Genomic DNA, 19,658 nt, shown 5'->3' on the forward strand with positions numbered 1-19,658 from the left:
GGAACCATGGGCAGAGCAGCAGCTCACCTGGCTGCTCGTGAGGCCAGGGAGTCACTGATATGTGAACGGTTCTCCCAACATAAGAAAGTGTGAACAGTCCAGTTGTCATACCACTTGGAAGGAGCAGCACCAACAACAGGCCGCCCACCCCTCCCTGCACAAAACAGTCCTGCAACCACACATACACCCACTGTAAAGTGACCCAATGAGTGGCATCAAGTGTCGCCGTTCATGGTGAACCTCATGAAAGGGCCCTATCACAAAACCAGTCAAGAATGGGCAAGACGTGGCAGCAGTGGTGACAATCATAAAATTTAATGTCACTTCAACAAAAACTAAATATAAATGAAAAGTATGACAGTCTGTCAAACACCCTTCGTGCTTACAAAACCTTTGCCTTTCTCTTCTAACTAATTCTACGTGGTGCATTCCCTGTGGTTGCAGCAGAGGTCATGGCAGGTTGCTCATGTTCATGCCCTGACTGCTTAGATGCTTTGGGCCTATGCCCTTTGGGTTTTGGAGCCCGTGAGGGCCCCTCCAAAGACTGCTCCACCTGCACCTGTGCAGGGGCGACCTGGAGAGGAGGCAGCATTGCGGGTACTGGTTGAGAGGGTGGCAACGAGTGAGAAGTGGGAGCGTTTGAGTGGCGTCCCCACTTCCATGTCCCCTTTCGCCATCATTCTTCTCCTGGACCAGGGCCACATCACTGCTACCACTCTGCTGGACAACAGTTTGGAAGGACATCTATGATGCCTTGTAAGGCCAGTGCTAGTGTATCTGTCTGCCTGTTTAAGCGGCAGAATGTTGTTCAGCCCGAGTCCAAACGGCTGTTGTCAGGGCCTGAATGGCCTCATATTTTTGAGCTGTGCTTGAAGCTCAATGGAGGCTAAACTTCTCTCCAATGTAGACATTCCTGCACTTACCTGTGACAGTATCTCAGAGATTCCCTCCCGTACCTGTGCCATCATTGCACTCATCCAGGAATTGGACTCCTCCAACCTCTGCGCTATTGTGGAGAGTGCGTGTGGCACCTGTTCCAGTACCTCGCAAATGTGCTGCTTTTAAAGGATGGCCCCCAGGATTCTGCATCTTCATCTAGCTGAGCAGAGCCTGGAGAGGAGTGCTCCCACCGACGTGGACTCTCCGCAGCAGCCCCTGCCACCAGTGTCTGTTCATGATCATGTATGTGTGGTAACTCACCAGGAGCCAACCCAACTAACTGAGGACTAGGACCCACTGAGGTTTGAGTATCTGCGCTGGTGGATGGATCGCTAAGATGTGACTGTACACCCTCAGAGGCCGGCAGGTCCTCTGAGGGATCACCCCCTGCCGTCACAGCAGTCGCTGAAGGCCCTGTAAGAGAACAGAAGGCAATATTAAGCTTCATCACAGATTTGTCATGTTGCGATGAGCATACTGAGGTGCTGAAGATGGCAAAGCATGTCAACATCAATTCATAATGTCTGTGGTTAATGTTAAAGTTGTGTCACCAGACATTTGTGGGTTGCCGGTCTCAGCGTCCCCGACGGACAGGCACTCGAGGGTTAGGCAGAGCTCCAGCACCTCCTGTTCCACGTCTGTGTGGACGACAATTTGTTGCGGCCCCCCTCCGGACCTTGCCCTCTCCTGTGCATTTTGCGCTCTCCTCTTCGAAGGGGAGAAAGAACAGACGTGTGAGTGAGTGATCGTGAAGTGGCCAACCGATGAATGCATTAGTTTGGGTGAGGCTGATCGTGAAAGAGATGCATCAGTGGGTGAGTAGAAGACAGAGTCATGACATTGGACGAGGATTCGGTTGAGTGGTAGTGGTGAGGTGACTAATGGGAAGGTGAGGAAGTGTTAAGAACATAAGAACATAAGAAATTGGAGCAGGAGTAGGCCAATCGGCCCCTCGAGCCTGCTCCGCCATTCAATAAGATCATGGCTGATCTGATCCCAACCACAAATCTAAAGAACACAAGAAGTCGGAGCAGGACCCGGCCACATAGCCCCTGGGCCCTCTCCGCCACCCACAGGGCATTGACCGATCCGAACTCAGCTTCATGTCCAATTTCCTGCCCGCTCCCCATAACCCCTAATTCCCTTTACTTCTAGGAAACTGTCTATTTCTGTTTTAAATTTATCTAATGATGTAGCTTCCACAGCTTCCTGGGGCAGCAAATTCCACAGACCTACCACCCTCTGAGTGAAGAAGTTTCTCCTCATCTCAGTTTTGAAAGAGCAGCCCCTTATTCTAAGATTATGCCCCCTAGTTCTAGTTTCACCCATCTTTGGGAACATCCTTACCGCATCCACCCGATCAAGACCCTTCACAATCTTATATGTTTCAATAAGATCGCCTCTCATTCTTCTGAACTCCAATGAGTAGAGTCCCAATCTACTCAACCTCTCCTCATATGTCCGCCCCCTCATCCCCGGGATTAACCGAGTGAACCTTCTTTGTACTGCCTCGAGAGCAAGTATGTCTTTTCTTAAGTATGGAGACCAAAACTGTATGCAGTATTCCAGGTGCGGTCTCACCAATACCTTATATAACTGCAGCAATACCTCCTTGTTTTTATATTCTATCCCCCTAGCAATAAAAGCCAACATTCCGTTGGCTTTCTTGATCACCTGCTGCACCTGCATACCAACTTTTTGATTTTCTTGCACTAGGACCCCCAGATCCCTTTGTACTGCAGTACTTTCCAGTCTCTCGCCATTAAGAAAATAACTCGCTCTCTGATTTTTCCTGCCAAAGTGCATAACCTCACATTTTCCAATATTATATTGCATCTGCCAAATCTCCGCCCACTCACCCAGCCTGTCTATATCCCCTTGCAGGTTTTTTATGTCCTCCTCACTCTCTACTTTCCCTCCCATCTTTGTATCATCTGCAAATTTTGATATGTTGCACTCGGTCCCCTCCTCCAAATCGTTAATATAGATTGTAAAGAGTTGGGGACCCAGCACCGACCCCTGTGGAACACCACTGGTTACTGGTTGCCAGTCCGAAAATGAACCATTTATCCCAACTCTCTGCTTCCTGTTTGATAACCAATCCTCCACCCATGCCAGAATATTACCCCCAATCCCGTGATTTTTTATCTTAAGTAATAATCTTTTATGTGGCACCTTGTCGAATGCCTTCTGGAAGTCTAAATACACTACGTCCACTGGTTCCCCTTTATCCACCCTATACGTTATATCCTCGAAGAACTCAAGCAAATTTGTCAGACATGACTTCCCCTTCATAAAGCCATGCTGACTTTGTCCTATTAAATTATGCTTATCTAAATGTTCCGTTACTGTCTCCTTAATAATAGACTCCAAAATTTTACCCACCACAGATGTTAAGCTAACTGGCCTATAATTTCCAGCCTTCTGCCTACTACCCTTTTTAAATAACGGTGTTACATTAGCAGTTTTCCAATCTGCCGGGACCTCTCCTGAGTCCAGGGAATTTTGGAAAACTATCACCAAAGCATCCACAATCCCTACTGCCACTTCCCTCAAGACCCTAGGATGGAAGCCATCAGGTCCAGGGGATTTATCCGCCTTGAGTCCCATTATTTTACTGAGTACCATCTCTTGAGTGATTTTAATCGTATTTAGCTCCTCCCCCCCGAGAGTCCCCTGTTTGTCCAGTGTTGGGATATTCTTAGTGTCCTCTACTGTAAAGACTGAAACAAAATATTTGTTCAGCATTTTTGCCATCTCCATGTTTCCCACCATTAATTTCCCGGTCTCATCCTCTAAGGGACCTATGTTTGCCTTAGCCACCCTTTTTCTTTTTATATAACTATAGAAACTCTTGCTATCTGTTTTTATATTTTTTGCTAATTTCTTTTCATAATCTAACTTCCCTTTCTTAATCAATCCTTTAGTTACTTTTTGCTGTCTTTTGAAGAATTCCCAATCTTCTATCCTCCCACTAAGTTTGGCTACCTTATATGTCCTTGTTTTTAGTCGGATACTATCCTTGATTTCTTTACTTAGCCACGGGTGGCTGTCATTCCTTTTACACCCTTTTTTCCTCAGTGGAATATATTTATTTTGAAAGTTGTAAAATAACTCCCTAAATGAACACCACTGCTCATGTACCGTCTTACCCTTTAATCTATTTTCCCAGTCCACTTTAATCAATTCCGCTCTCATACCATCATAGTCTCCCGTACTGAGCTTGAATAAAGGAGACTATGATGGTATGAGAGCGGAATTGATTAAAGTGGTAAGTTGAGGATGAGCCTTAAGTGGGTGTGAGGAGTGATGTGATAGAGTAGTGTTGGCAGTGCAGAATGAGTTGTGGAAGACAGAATGTAGGAGAATGAGTAAGTGTACTCACTTTGGCTGACCTAGTTAGGTCATTGAAGCGCTTCCTGCACTGGATCCAGGTGTGGGAGATGTTGTTGCCGCTGGTGACTTCCTCTGCCACCTCGAGCCAGGCTGCCTTGGTGGCAGAGGCAGGCCACTTCCTCCTGGCTGCCGGGTAAAACAGATCCCTCCTCCTCCTCACCCCATCCAGTAGCATCTGGAGTGAGGCATGGTTGAATCTTGGAGCAGCCTTTCCCCTGTGCTGCTCCACTGTGGTGTGTGGGTGTTTGCTCCAGGAGCAGCCATTGGAGCAATGCCCCTTTAAATAGAGCTCCTCCACCTGACAGCCTTTGATGCGGGTGCGCAGTCCGCCCACTGCGCAGCTTTCGGGCGGCAAACCCGAAAGCCACGTTAAGTGGCACCAATTGAATCGCGATTGCGTGGGAAACGGACATTTTTTATTGGTTGGGTTACCCGCGTGTCCATTCACCGCCCCCCCCCCCCCCCACTGCTATCCTGCTTCCATCTAATATCTGGGCCTATGCCTCTATTTATAAAGCCCAGGATCCTGTATGCTTTTTTAACCACTTTCTCAACCTGCCGTGCCACCTTCAATGATTTGTGCACATATACTCCCAGATCTCTCTGTTCCTCTACCCCTTTTAGAGTTGTGCCCTCTAGTTTATATTGCCTCTCTTCATTCTTCCTACCGAAATGTATCACTTCGCATTTTTCTGCGTTAAATTTCATCTGCCACGTGTCCGCCCATGCCACCGGCCTGTCTATATCCTCTAGAAGTCCATCACTATCCTCCTCATTGTTTACTATCCTTCCAAGTTTTGTGTCATCTGCAAATTTTGGAATTGTGCCCTGTTCTCCCAAGTCCAAGTCATTAATATATATCAAGAAAAGCAGTGGTCCCAGCACCAACCCCTGGGGACCACCACTGTTAACGTCCCTCCAGTGCGAAAAACAACTGTTCACCACTACTCTCTGTTTCCTGTCCCTTAGCCAATTCTGTATCCATGTTGCTACTGTCCCCTTTATTCTACGGGCCGCAGTCTTGGTGATAAGCCAACCATGCGGCACTTTATCAAACGCCTTTTGAAAGTCCATACACACCACATCAACTGCATTGCCCTTATCTACCCTCTCTGTTACCTCATCAAAAAACTCTATCAGGTTAGTTATACGCGATTTGCCTTTAACAAATCCGTGCTGGCTTTCCCTAATCAATCCACCCTCATTCAAGTGACTGTTAATTCTGTCCTGGATTGTCTCTAAAAGTTTCCCCACCACTGAGGTTAAACTGACTGGCCTGTAGTTGCTGGGTTTATCCTTACACCTTTTTTTGAACAAGGGTGTAACATTTGCAATTCTTCAGTCCTCTGGCACCACCCCCGTATCTATGGATGTTTGGAAGATTATGGCCAGTACCTTCGCAATTTCCACCCTTACTTCCCTCAGCAACCTAGGATGCATCCCATCTGGACCGGGTGACTTATCTAATTTAAGTACAGCTAGCCTTTCAAGTACTTCTTGTTTATCACTTTTTAGCCCATCCAGTATCTCAACTATATCTTCCTTTACTGAGACTGTGCCAGCATCTTCTTCCTTGATAAAGACAGATGCAGAGTACTCAGTTACTACCTCAGCCATCCCATCCGCCTCCATGAGTAGATCTCCTTTATTGGAATTGGACGATGGCAGGGGAAATACAGATTTCTGTGTCCTGAAGGAAATATGCAGAACTCTTTGACAATGAGGGATATTGTGAGGGTGCGGGCTCCAGAATTAATTGCAGACAAATCCATGTTAAATATATAAAGGATATATAGTGAAACCAGTACAAACAGACACTCCCAAAAAACGGACACTTGTTGACAGTCCCAAATAACTCACAATGTAATATATACAACCTGCACCTTGAAACCACGGACACTTGCAAATTGCGAACTACGGAGAGTCTTCAAGGCACCAAGTCCGTTTACTACTTAAAACAGGGGACACGCAGGTAAGCAGGAGGTGGCAGTGGGTGAAAAAAATGGCTTTTGTGGAATGGCGAGCTCTTTACCCAGCATCCATAGCGGCAGAGAAACTGCTCTATCTCTGGGATTGAATGCCTGCATGGCTCTATCCAGGAATAGAACGGCTTCCCAGCCACCAGGAATGTTGGGTAAAGAACTCCCCATTTGACAAAAGCCGGGAACTGCACAGAGCAACACCACATCTCACTCCTCCAGTACGTCAGGTACTGATGAGCTGTTAACAGCAACCTACCCACCCCCAGCACTTCAAACATTAGCAGCTGCAGCACATGGAGGGCGGGGACCCTAGACAAGGGTCTGCAGGACATTAATTCCCCCAACCCCACCAATTTGGCTGGGATCCCCCAGACACTCTGGCCCTACAGCAGCCACCTCGTCCTGTGCAGGCTGCCACCGTAGCAGATCCCAGGATCACGGCATCGCTCCCTCAATGGAAAAGGACCTCGGAATGGCAATCAACTGGGAAACCCAACAAACAGAAAATGAACTGAAATCACATCCTGCTGGAGGGGCTCCAGAATTAGGCACCATCCCAGGTGAGGGGAAAAAAAAGAAGGAACGGTGCAGGAGATACAGCCAATCCCCGGATATTTGGCTCATCTGGTTTACTGTAGATATAATGACCATTTTGAAAATAAAGACACCTGCAAAAAAAGGACAGCTGATAATAAGTCCCTTAGGTGTCCCTAATTTACAGGTTTCACTGTATATACTGTACTGGTATTGGTGTACGTCCAATGTCAGATGCCTATGATTCTTGGCTCCCTGCCAGGTTACTCAAAACTGGAAGTGATACCATTGAGATCAGGAGATCCATGTGTGACCTCCTGACCCCCAAGGAGGCATCCTTATCAAAAGAGCTCTTGTATTGGAGCAGCAAGGTATAAAAAATTCAGGAGATAAATTCCTAGCCAGAGTATTCGGTTTCCTGCCTAATTCATGGACCTTCTGCACTCCCACCAGATTTATGGCGGGAGTGCGTCAGGAGGCTCGCAGATTTAAAACCCCAAACTGTTTAGTTTATAGTAACGTTTACTTCTCTGTATGTACTTATCAGGCTTGGCGGCTCCAATTTCAATGAGGGGTGGGGCGGGAATGGTACGCGCAAGTCCTGAAACGGGTGGCGCAGCTGGACGGAACTGATTTTAATGGCCCGGCCTCATTTCCATACATTTTCTCAGACTCCCTCCCAAACCCAACCAGATCCATTACCTGGGCGGCAGTGGGAATGTGGTGGCAGGAACAGTCCCAACCCTGGCAGTCAGGTAAGTGGTGAGGTGGTGGGGAGGGGGGGGAGCTCTCGATGCAATCAGGGGGAGTATGAGGAGCTGGGGCAAGGGAGGCCCAAGGCTTCCTTGTGTGGCTGCTCCTCCTAGCCCACAAGGAAATCTAATATAAAATTTAAAAGCATATCTGTCTCGGCCTCTTCTGGCCCACAGTCCACCTCCTGGCAGGTCTGGCCTGACAGGGAAGCTATCACGGCTCCCCTGCTCAGGCCTCCAACCAAATTTGATGTCATCGGGACCAAATGACATCATCGGATCCAATCTGCATATTTAAAGACGATCCAGCGGGCTTGCGCGGGTGTCCTGCGTGCCTGCTCAAAAGAATAGGTGAACATTGGCTACGTAGGGAAAGCAGTAGGATCAGTGTGGGTAAGTCGCTGCCCTCATTTTAACTGCCCTCCCGGCCCGGTTTCCACCAGGCGGAGGGAGTTAAAACTGGGGCCAATGTCTCTTTCACTGATTCCTACAACATTCTCTAGCAGAATCCTTAATTGCTTTTATAAGAGAAGAAGATAAAAATACTTCAAATGGTTTGGGGAAAGGGCAGGAAAATAGAGAGCCAGCACAGACATAATGAGCCAAACGGCCTCCTTCTGTGCTGTAAGATTCTATAATTCTATGCTTCGGGTACATAGGAACTATAAATACTGTTCACTTTCCGAGTTGTTCTGTGTCTGGTTGTTTGATCCTCCCTGAAATTATTTGTCTGATTACGCCTGAAATGTAATTTTGCCAGGGTACACTGTACTTAGCTGTGAATTCATTGTCTGAGACATAGTTTATTAGTGACAATCTATTCTTACTGCTTTTTAACTAAAGCTGATTCCTCATTGAGTACTGAAGTCAATCTGGCAAAACCTGTTGTTCAACATCAGCAATGATTACCCGTAATTTAAAGTGTAGTGTTTGGAAAGCATCCTTCTTCGCAGTCATCAATTAAGCACAAAGAGCAAGTAAACTGCTTGCATTGTTGTATATGTCAAACACAGATTGGAAGGTTATTTTTGTTGCTAACTGCTAGCAGTTACTCAGGGTAGTCCAAATATTACTGGTTGCAGTCCCATCATCTTTTAATTTTCTCTTGGCGAACCTGAAGTAAAAGGTAGATTCAGTGCAGTAATATCTGCCAACCCATTTGGTTTTACACAGTACCAGCTTTGAGAAGCAATTATTAATATCATATAAATAAGTATCAGTCTGAGCAATAGCCTATCAAATACATTTCACACTACTGTACCATTCTGGGATTTTAGCTTCCTGAGCCAATTGGAGGTCAATTCACTCAGGGAAGTGTTATATCCAGAGTTAACCTGTGCTTTGTCATATTGACAGCTGTGTGATTATTCAATATATTCTGCTGTTTGGACTTGCATCAGCTGTGAAATGTACCTTTGCTGCAATGGCACTTTTTTCCTGCCTTTGCCTCTTTTCTTCCTTTAGATGTTCATGGGATCAAGCACATAAAAAATTGCAGGGCGGGGGAAATTCATTGTTGTTTGTAAGAAACACTTATGCTGCAGAAAGATGACTTGCTGACTGTAGTAACTACTGATCTTTTATAAATGAGTGACTGGATAACTATTATTTTGCCCATGTATGTTCTCAAAAAATGATGGAAAGAACTTGCATTTATATTGTGGGCTTTCACAATCTCTGGACATCCCAAAGCACTTCACAGCTAATTAAGTACTTCTGAAGTGTAGTCACTGTTGTAATGTGGGGAAACATAGCTGCCAAATTACCCATAGTAAGGTCCCACAAACAGCAAGAGATAAATAACCAAATAATCTGGTTTAGTGATGTTAGTTGAGGGATAAATGTTGGCCAGGACACTAGGGGAAAACTCCCCTGCTCTGCTTCAAAAAGTGCTATTATGTCCATCCCAGAGGGCAGGCGGGGTTTAATGCTTCATCCAAAATACTCCACCTCTGACATTGCAGCTTTCCCTCAATACTGCACTGAAGTGTCTCGGGTGAGGCTTGAACCCATGTGGACCTTGTGGCATGGGGATGAGAGTGTGCCCACAGCGCCAAGGCTGACACTTGAGACTCAACTTAAGTTGCATTTCCAAGGGGCCAAAGGAACAAAACACTGCAGAGGTAAACATAAATGGGTGAATGCAGTTGGCCACCATTTTGCCCTATCTGCAGGAGGGTTCAGAGTTCAGCCTGTACAGGCTAGCAGTGCATAGTTTTAAACGGAATGTTTTTATATTATTGAGCTTTGTTTACCTCCATTGACTGTGAATGGTGATGGTAATGGGGGCGGGATTATGTCATGATGCTTTGTTTTGAAGCATTTTTCTCCCTGCATCTACTGCACAAAAATCTATTCTGCAATACCACATAGCCCTAAGAGAAAGTAAGGTTTTTTTTTATTGAAATATTTTAGTTGCTGATGAGATGGTAATGTTATAATTTATAACTCACTTTGAAAAGCTCTCATAAATTCATCTACTATTTTAGTGTGGTTATTAAAATGTGGTATTTTAGGGTAATAAAATGGTTAGCTACAGTGGTTCATAATAAATGCTTTAGTGACTAAAATACTGAAAATTACATAGTAAAAGGCAAAAAATTAATGTCATACAAAAAGAATGAGCTGAAAAGTCCTGGATGGCACTGATAATTATATTGGAAGAACTGAATTGGAAAATTTACCATTAATGTCTGGTGTTTTTATGTGACACCGTAAGCATCCACTCTCTCCACCACTGGTGCACCATGGCTGCAGTGTGTACTATCTACAGGATGGCCTGCAGCAACTCGTCAAGGCTTCTTCAACAGCACCTCCTAAACCCATGACCTCCACCACCTAGAAGGACAAGGGCAGCAGGTGCATGGAAACACCATCACCTCCAAATTCCCCTCCAAGTCTCACACACCATCCTGACTTGGACATATATCGCCCTTCCTTCATCATTGCTGGGTCAAAATCATGGAACACCCTACCAAACAGCACTATTGCGAGTACCTTCACCACATGGACTGCTCACCACCACCTTCTCAAGGGCAATTAGAGATGGGCAATAAATGCTGGCCTTGCTAGCGACGCCCATGTCCTGAAGAATGAATTCAAAAAAATTCCCTCCAGCACTGTCCTACATAAACTAACAACAACTTGCTTTTATACAGTGTCTTTTACATGGAAAACATCCCAAGGCACTTCACAGGCAGGGCAAGAATAGCAAAAGATAAAAAAGACAAAGGAACAGACACTGAGCAATGGCGAGAGAGTTAGGTGAGGTGTCTGTAAGTTTGGTTGATTTTTAAAGGTGGAGAGAGAAGTACAGAGGTGAAGAGCTGCAGGGAAGATTTTCTGGGGGGTAGGGCTATCTCTAAACTCAGTTTCTTCTCTAAGGTCCTTAGATATGTTGTTGCAACTGAGCATTGTGCCTATTTCTCTCGAAACGCCCTGTTAGAATCACTTCAGTCCGATTTCCACCCTGCTCACATGACTGAGACTGCCCTGTCCAAAGTAACAAATGACATCCTCTGTGACTGCTTTCAGGAAAGGGAAAAAAGTGAGGAAAACAATGAGGGGTGAGGGCTAGGAAGAGGAAATGGTGAGGGAGGCAAAGCAACAATGAGGGGAGGGGTGAAGAGAGGGAAATAGTGAGAGAGAGGAGACAGTAAGGGGGAACAGAGTGGAGGTGGGGAAAAAGAGGAAAGTGTGCAAGCATATGAGGAACAAGAGAGAGAAGTTCAGATAGAGAGAGAAAGTTCAGGCACACGAGAGACACATACATGGAGAGACAAAATGTCAGACACATGGCGAGAGTGATAGAAAAATTCTGCACAGAGAGAGAGACGTAGCAGTGAAAATGTACAGCACAGAAGGAAACCATTCAGCCCATCGTGTCTGTGCCCACTTATTGCTAGAACAATCCAAAACTAATCCCACTGTCCTGCTCGTCCCCACAGACCTGTATTTTCCTTTGCTTCAAATGTGTATCCATTTTCCCTTAAAAGATGCAGTGGTCTCTGCCTCAACTCCCCATGGCAAATTTCATGCTCCAACAACTCTGTGAAAAGAAATTTCTCCTAACTTGACTCCACACTATCTTGGTTACAATTTTAAACTGATGACCTCTCATCACTGAATCCCCTGATCAGAGGACATGGTCTTTCCCTATTCACCCTATCAAAACCGTTCATGATTTTTTAAAAAACTCTATCAAATCTCTTAGCATTCTCTGCTGCACTGAGAAATAGTCCCAGAATCTCATCTCTACTCATAACTACATGAGACACAGAAATTCAGATACACATGGAGAGAGAAAGAGGAAAAGAGAGAGAGAGAGAGTTCAGACTCACAAAGATAACAAAGCACACTGAGAGGTAGTATGAATTGTTCATAAACTTGGAAATAAAAATGTTCAGACACAAAGAGAGAGAGAAAAAGTCAGACACAAAGCGAAAAAGTTCAGACACATAGAGCAATGGGGTGAGAAAGAAGCACAGACACATTTGGAGAGAGAATCAAAGACATGGAGGGAGAGGTAGAGAGATATAGAAGGACTTTTGGCCATAGTATTAGACACACAACTACAGATACATACAGGTAAAGAGAGAGGAAAAAAGCAAGGTTAGAGAGAAGAGAAGAAAGAAAGAATTGGCATTTATATAAGGCCTTTCACATTTTCAGGATGTCCCAAAGTGCTTTACAGCCAATGAATTACTTTTGAAGTGTGGTCAGTGTTGTCTTGTAGGCAAAAATGAGTCAATTTGCACAGATCAAGGTCCCACAAATGGCAGTGAGATGAATGACTAGATAATCTAGTTCGATGGTTTTGGTTGAGGGATGAATGTTGGCCATGCCACTGTGAGAACTCCCTACTCTTGTACGAAAAATGCCATGAGACTTTGGTTTAACGTCTCAGTCAAAAGATGACAAATTCGATCATGTAGCACTCCCTTAGTACTGCACTGGAGTCAGCCGAGATTACGTGCTCAAGTCTTGGAATGGAACTTGAACACACACCCTTCTGACTTGGAGCAAAACAGAGACAGAAAGAGAGATTGGTTTTGGTGATTTAAGACCACAATTGAATGTTATTGTGTGAGTGGAGCCACCCATGAGCACTTGATTAAAAAAAACATGAAAATAAAATAATTTTGCTCTGGAGGTTCAAGATTCTGCTTCCAAAAATTAAATGTGCCCATACCTGTGAATCTTCAGGCAATTTTACAGGTACATACTCCTTTAAATAAAGTGAGCTCATGTAAATAGAGCCACTGAATTTTTTTGGATTCTAAGGGAATCAAGGGATATGGGGATCAGGCAGGAAAGTGGAGTTGAGGTAGAAGATCAGCCATGATCTTATTGAATGGCGAAGCAGGCTTGAGGGGCCGTATGGTCTACTTAGGCTCCTATTTCTTATGTTATGTTCTTATGATTGATCTGCAAAGCTAAGTGCTTCAACTCCTTGTAATCTAATGAGGTGGAGTTATCCACCTGGTACCTGGGAAGACGAACACATAGGCTTCTGGTGGACATGTGACTGTTCCAGCTCTGGTGATCTACTGGGAGTGACTTTACTGGCTCCTAGTAAATACAGATCATTTGAATTCCTGATACTCTACGGGCCAGGTTGAATGGGCGTGATAGTTATGTAGCATACTTGAAATTGCTCTATTGAAGTGATTTGAACCACACTAAAAATGCCCAGGTGGTGAACTCCTAGTTTCCTCCTTGCAGTAGTTGGTCCCTCCCTCTGTTTGCTGTGGACTTTGTGAGAGGCATCTTGTAAAGGCCTCCAGGAAGCGTGTCCTGACTTCTTATAATTGTCTCAGCCTTAAGTGAAAGCTAAACACTCACTCTGACTGATGTATGTTCTGCAGATGCTTAATGCCCATGTTTTTTGGTGAGCCATTATTATAATAATTTATAGTTCTTCAGCCTTCCTCACATCTGTGACAACATCTCAAAGTACCTTACAGAGCAGAGAAAAGCAAACATAAGGGGAAAAGGATAAAGCTCGGAGAAGTGAAGATGCAATATAAGAGAAGGTTTTTGAAAACAGGGAAGGAACTAGTTTTAGGGAGGGAGTTCTGGAATCCAGGGGCAATGGGGCAAACGGGCTGAAACAGCAGCCATTGATGGTGGAACAGAGGGAGTGGGAATAAGGATAACGGAGGCTGCCTGCAGGAATGCATGAGTGGAGGGGACTGAGTGGTGGGCAAGGTCTTGGAGCTAATGGGCGTGTCGGACTTTGTATGGCTGGATGTGGCACTGAGTGAAATGTGATTTCTGAAGGTGGGGAACCTGGCTAGAACAGAAGATGCATCTCTTCTCAATGCTAATAGTGAAAGTGTATTAGTCTAAATGTGCTTTTTTTTTTAAATATAGTGCCAAAATTCTGGTGCAGTGTTTAATAAATACAATAGTAAAGAGCTGAACAGATCTTAGCGGTATATAAATTTTGCATCCATTCAGTTCACATTTCGTTGTAAAGCCAGAACTATCAGTGCTGGTCTTGTGACTGACTGCTTGAGACATATTTTCCGTGTTTAATGTTATGCATGAGCAGCAGAGTGTAGCAGATGCACACACAACTGGCAATATAGTACAAGCACATACCCTACTCCTCTTCCAATCAAAACAGGGAAAGGTTTTTTTTTAAAGTAATATGTAAATATGTTGCACTGCACTTTAATTGTTTAGGACATGGTGAATTTTCTGAACTCATTTAAAGAGATGTCAGTGGCAATAAGTTTAGTGGTAATACATTGCCTGTATAATCTACTTGAACCCCAGTTACCTACCCACAATGTTGACAATCTTTACTTTCTCCAATATAGACCCCTCTGGTATGAACATGTCAGTTGTGGCTCAGCTGGTAACACTTGAATCTCTGAGTCAGAAGGTTGTAGGTTCGAGCCCCATTCCAGACACCTGAGCACAAAATCTAGGCTGACACCACAGTACAGTACTGAGGGAATGCTGCATTGTTTGAGGTGCCATCTTTCAGATGAGATGTTAAATCGAGCCCCCATCTGCCCTCTCGGATGGACATAAAAGGTCCCCTGGCACTATGCTTCCCTGGTCTCCTGGCCAATATTTATCCTCAACCATCACCACTGAAAACAGATGATCTGGTCATTATTACATTGCTGTTTGTGGGACCTTGCTGTGTGCAAAATCATGTCATGCGTTTCTTACAGTGACTATACTTCAAAAGTACTTAATTGGCTGCAAAGTGCTTTGGGACCTCCGGAGGTTGTGAAAGACATTATATAAATACAGGTTTTTTTTTCTTTTTAGGCAGACTGGATTAGCACCTGAATTTGGAGGCCTTTTTTCAATAGACATCCACGCAGTGAAGGCTAAGCTTGTAAGTGAGAGAGAAATCGTACAATAAAAATCTGTCTGTGCTGCCTAACCCAGCGTAGGATAATATAAATGTCTTCTCTTTATTCAATGTCACGACATATGCTGTGCAAGAATTTAAAAGGAATACAGATGCTGATAATGCCAATGTGCTTCAGCTCCCTATTAATAACAGGCCCGAAAGCCCAAGGCCTGCAACAGGTCTGAGGTGCTGACCAGTGCATAGCAAGGCTCAATATGGGCTTAGGGAATATTTAAATTATGGAGCCTTCTATGCTGCACTAGAGTGAACAGTGCTGCACCCATCAGGTGGGACAAAAGAAAATGTTGATCTAGGGCAGCCCCTTCACTGATATAGGGTCATCCATACTCATTTCCCCTATTTGATTTTTGGCCTTCATTGGCCAAATTTTTCAAAGGGACTTAAATCCTTGACGGCTGCAGGCAGGAAAAAAGTGGCAGCAATGATTGGGCAGCCAGCAGGTCATCTGTTGGTGCCAGGCATTCTACCCCAATCTCTGTGGCACTGCCAGTGTGTCATGCACAATGTGCCGCATTACCTGGAAAATATGTAAATGAGCTGATCTTGCGGTCAGCACCTAATGAATGGGGCTGGGACAGCATAATCAATCCCATAATGTTTTTCTGAAACTTGTAGCCAGTAGGGTTGAGCAATGAATTAAATTTAGAGGTTAATTGGGGCTAACTTGAAAATGCCTGTATTTTATCCCGTTTTGAATGCTTCAGGTTTTGATGGAATTGCACCTTTTTAAGAAAAAAAATCAATCTGCCGTTGGGGAAAAAAGAGCAGTGATGTGACGCTTCAAATTCCCCACATAGGTGTGCGGGGAGTTTCAACAATTGTCAAGTAGACTGCTCTCTCTTGTGACTGCTGTTAAACATTGGGCTTGAAATCCTGCAGAGCGGCGAGGCAACGTTCGTTGCCGCTCCTGCGAATTTAATTAACAAAAATACTTACTGCGGGCTCTGTGGCATCGAATTGCTTGAATTTGAACTTTAAACAAAATGTGTGCTATCAACCCAGCCTCTGCACAGCGAGTTGCCGCACAGCTGGAAACATCTGTGACGAGACGACACGCCCACAAAATCTGGCAGGAAGAGAAGTCACGCCAACAGATTCAGGCTTCATTGCTCAAGCAGGCAAGCAGACTTCATTCATTTAAAGTTAGTATTCTGGATGTCATTGTAAATAAAAAAATGTTTTTTTTATAAAAAGCCAAAGATTGAATTAAAGAGACATTCACATTTTTAATGATTTAATTCTAACATTTTTTTTCTTAATGACCAAAAACTATTAAAATAAGGAGTAAAATGGGACTCCACATTTTTAAAAGTTAATTTTTAGTTGTTTGGCAGTCATTAAGACTAACCGCACTTTTAAAACTTAGTTTAGACCTGGTATTTTTAAGTTTGATGGTGTAATTAGCTACTTTCCAGCTGGGCAGATAAGCAAGTTGGCGCTTTTTCAATGATTTCCCTGATTGCAGCGTGCGATGTCTCTTTAATTCAAAGCTGTCATATCACCGGCGAACCACTAGGACCAAGATCACCATTTCCGCGTTTTACTGCGCATGTGCAAACACGGGAACTTGCTCCTTCAATTCACCACTAAAAACTGAGAGTGCTGTTGAGCTCCTCTGTTATTTCAGGAGGGGTTTCTGGCCCATTACGCTTTAGGATAAAATGTCACTTATTTTCAAGTGTGGAGATGCCGGTGATGGACTGGGGTTGACAATTGTAAACAATTTTACAACACCAAGTTATAGTCCAGCAATTTTATTTTAAATTCACAAGCTTTCGGAGGCTACCTCCTTCCTCAGGTGAACGATGTGGATTTCCACATCGTTCACCTGAGGAAGGAGGTAGCCTCCGAAAGCTTGTGAATTTAAAATAAAATTGCTGGACTATAACTTGGTGTTGTAAAATTGTTTACAATTTTCAAGTGGGCAGCAGTATCTGTTCCCAGTCCCCTCCGATTCTGCACTGTAACCAGGATACATACACAAGTGTCCCGAGTCAGCAAACCTTTACATTTTTCTCCTCTCCATTTGGCACCTTATGAAGTAGCTCTGATTGCGATCAAGAAATCAGTGTGCAGGGAATTGCAGGTGTGAATCTGAGTCCTACCTCTCTGTTACCATGACAAAGGGCATTTGTTGAAGCTGATTTAACCCATTGTTGTTGAAAGTGATCAGAACATTATCAGATTGAGCATGTGGCTTCTTTTATGATATCAACACATTTCAAATATACATGTATTTGCAGTAAGATCATTTCATAAGATGAAATTAAATTTGCAGAACAATGTTGCATTGAAAAATTCATTTTAGGAGATAAATAATTGGTAAGCCTTTCTATAATAACCTTTAAGTGGATATAGAGAAAGAAAAGTGGTGTAAATGGAATGGTATAAATGGATTGTTGATTAGTAAAGGAGCCATAAACCACCTGTGTCATATCCTTCTCCATAGTATGTCAGGAGTCCTGTGAAATATTATTGCTAACAAAAATAACAATAGTGTACGGTGTTTCTCAAAGCTTGGTATGGACCAGATGGATTGCAATAGTCTCTTTAAGTCCTGTAATTCCTATTAACTGACAAAGTGAGTGCTAATTCCTAGAGTCTAAGATTGTAATCTTTTTTAAAAGACGCTTCATGCATGCTCTCAAGGAATTGACAGTGCAACCATTTTATAAGATTGTAGTGTGGTATGTGTGGCTTTATGTTGGAATGAAGAACCTAAAATGGCTCAAAATATGAAGTGAAAGCTAATAGTATCCATAGTTTAATTAGCTTGAGGTTCCCTGTACCAGCATGGACATTTACCTTTGCTTTTTGTTATGTTCATTGCAACCATAAATTGAAAAAATGAAGATTTTAGTCTTTTTTAGAAAAGGAGCGCCACTATAATCCTTTAAAGATTGTATTAATTCTCATAGAATGTTTTGTTGAAACGATTGAATGTTTTAGGTAGTTTTAACGTTAACATCCAGATATGCCAAGAAAAAGATGATATTCCTTATCTAATTTTTTTAAAAAACAGATATAGATAATATACATTAATTTTTAACCTGACTTGTTCCATGGTTCTCATTGATTTAATTTATTTTCTTTTTGTTTGCATGCAATGCAAACTGTATACATTTAATGATCTAATGTATTTAACTTGTGTTTAGACTGTTTGACTCTACGTGAAATCACTCTGTTACTATCACACCCAACTAGTAAATAATAAAGCATTGAGGTTTACCCTAACAACGCAAAATCATATTGAGAGAGACATTTAAAAAGTACGTTAACTAAATGGTGAACAGCATGATGTATGTTATTTTCAGTATGTGCTATAGCATATTTAATCATTTGGATAAATGTATAGTTACATTTATATCACAGATGGAAGATTTATAAGCTGTAAAATTAAATCACATGATAGGTTATTCATTTTTTATTTTTACTTCAATTTTGTGGTGTCAGTGAAAGTCACATGCAGAAGCTGTATTGCAGTAAACGCAATGGCCTGGAATTTGCACTGTGCGGCGAACAAACGGCGCCTGCTGCTCATTAGATTTAAACTTGCCCACGGATGATACAAGGGCTTTAGTGCAGGACCTTCCTCTAACGGTGAGCTGCAAAAAGTGCAGCGTCCGCCCTCGGGCATCTGCGAGCTGTGTGAGCGGGGAAAGGACCACTCTGTCCCCTCAACCAATCAGGGTGAAGCATCCTTGACAAGCCGCGCAGAGTCAGAGCCAGGAAGTGAAAGCTAAAACAGTTAATTCAATGTAAAATCAGTTCGAGAAAGCAAAATAAAGGGTAAGAAATATAGCATTAAAAGACAGAGATAAAAGAGACAGAAAGAAAAAGTAAAGAAAATATATTTTTTTAAATGTCCAATAACTATTAAAATCAGAAGGAAGGAGACTCCACATTTTTAAAAGTTAATTTTCAGTGCCTGAGAGGTTGTTTGGCAGTCGTTCAGACTTACCAGACTGTTAAAAGTTAATTTAGACCTAAAAGAAAACAGCGTTACCTTTTTCTGTGTAGATTAGTTTGTTTCCAGCTGGTCCATTCATTTTACCAGCGAACTGTCCTTCCCGTGCAGCTTTCGGACAAGCAGGGAATCGGGTAGAGAAACTTCCAGATTTGTGCGTTTGACTGCGCATGCGTGTTTGCCAAAAGTTGCTCTTCCATTTGCCCTTAAATATCGGTGACCCCGTTTGGCTCGCAGTTATTTTTGGAGCAAGTTGCGGGCCAATATCTATATATCTGAAAGAAACAATCTTCCCTGCTTGTAGAAATAAATTGGTCAGCTCAATAGAAGTTAATGCATTACTCCAATAATATTTACTCTGTATAAACATTTCCTCCTTCACCAATCTTGAGCCATTTAAAACCCACTGAAATAAATCACTTCTTCGTTCACCTCGTCTTCTCTCTTATTTTTCGACCTGTTCTGCAATGTGGGGCAGAGCCATGCACCTGGGTTTGTCAATCATAACATTTTTATCCTATATTCTGTAAGTTGCATTTTACTGTGTAAGTACCAATGCTTCATGGTATCTTAATAACTGCTCTGTATCGCAACACTTGCTCATGATATAAAGCAGATTGACTGCCCAAAATCATAAATAGGAAATACGATACATATTATACTAATATTGACAGCAGTTGAGGTCAACA

General features: G+C 43.3%; 1 protein-coding gene across 7 annotated transcripts in view; it reads left to right on the forward strand.

Annotated features, from left to right (window-relative positions):
• LOC137333656 (uncharacterized) overlaps positions 1-19,658 on the forward strand; it is a 430,358-nt gene that overhangs the window by 285,891 nt on the left and 124,809 nt on the right. For 6 of the 7 annotated variants that reach the window (XR_010965955.1, XM_067997916.1, XM_067997920.1 and 3 more), the window contains 2 exons: positions 14,894-14,963; positions 16,005-16,144. The exons of the other annotated variant lie outside the window; for it this stretch is intronic. The gene's annotated coding sequence lies outside the window, so the exon portion shown is untranslated. The remainder of the gene's footprint in view (positions 1-14,893; positions 14,964-16,004; positions 16,145-19,658) is intronic. 7 annotated transcript variants of the gene reach the window in all.

This window comes from Heptranchias perlo, chromosome 16 (assembly GCF_035084215.1).
Source record: "Heptranchias perlo isolate sHepPer1 chromosome 16, sHepPer1.hap1, whole genome shotgun sequence".
Classification (NCBI taxonomy): domain Eukaryota; kingdom Metazoa; phylum Chordata; class Chondrichthyes; order Hexanchiformes; family Hexanchidae; genus Heptranchias; species Heptranchias perlo.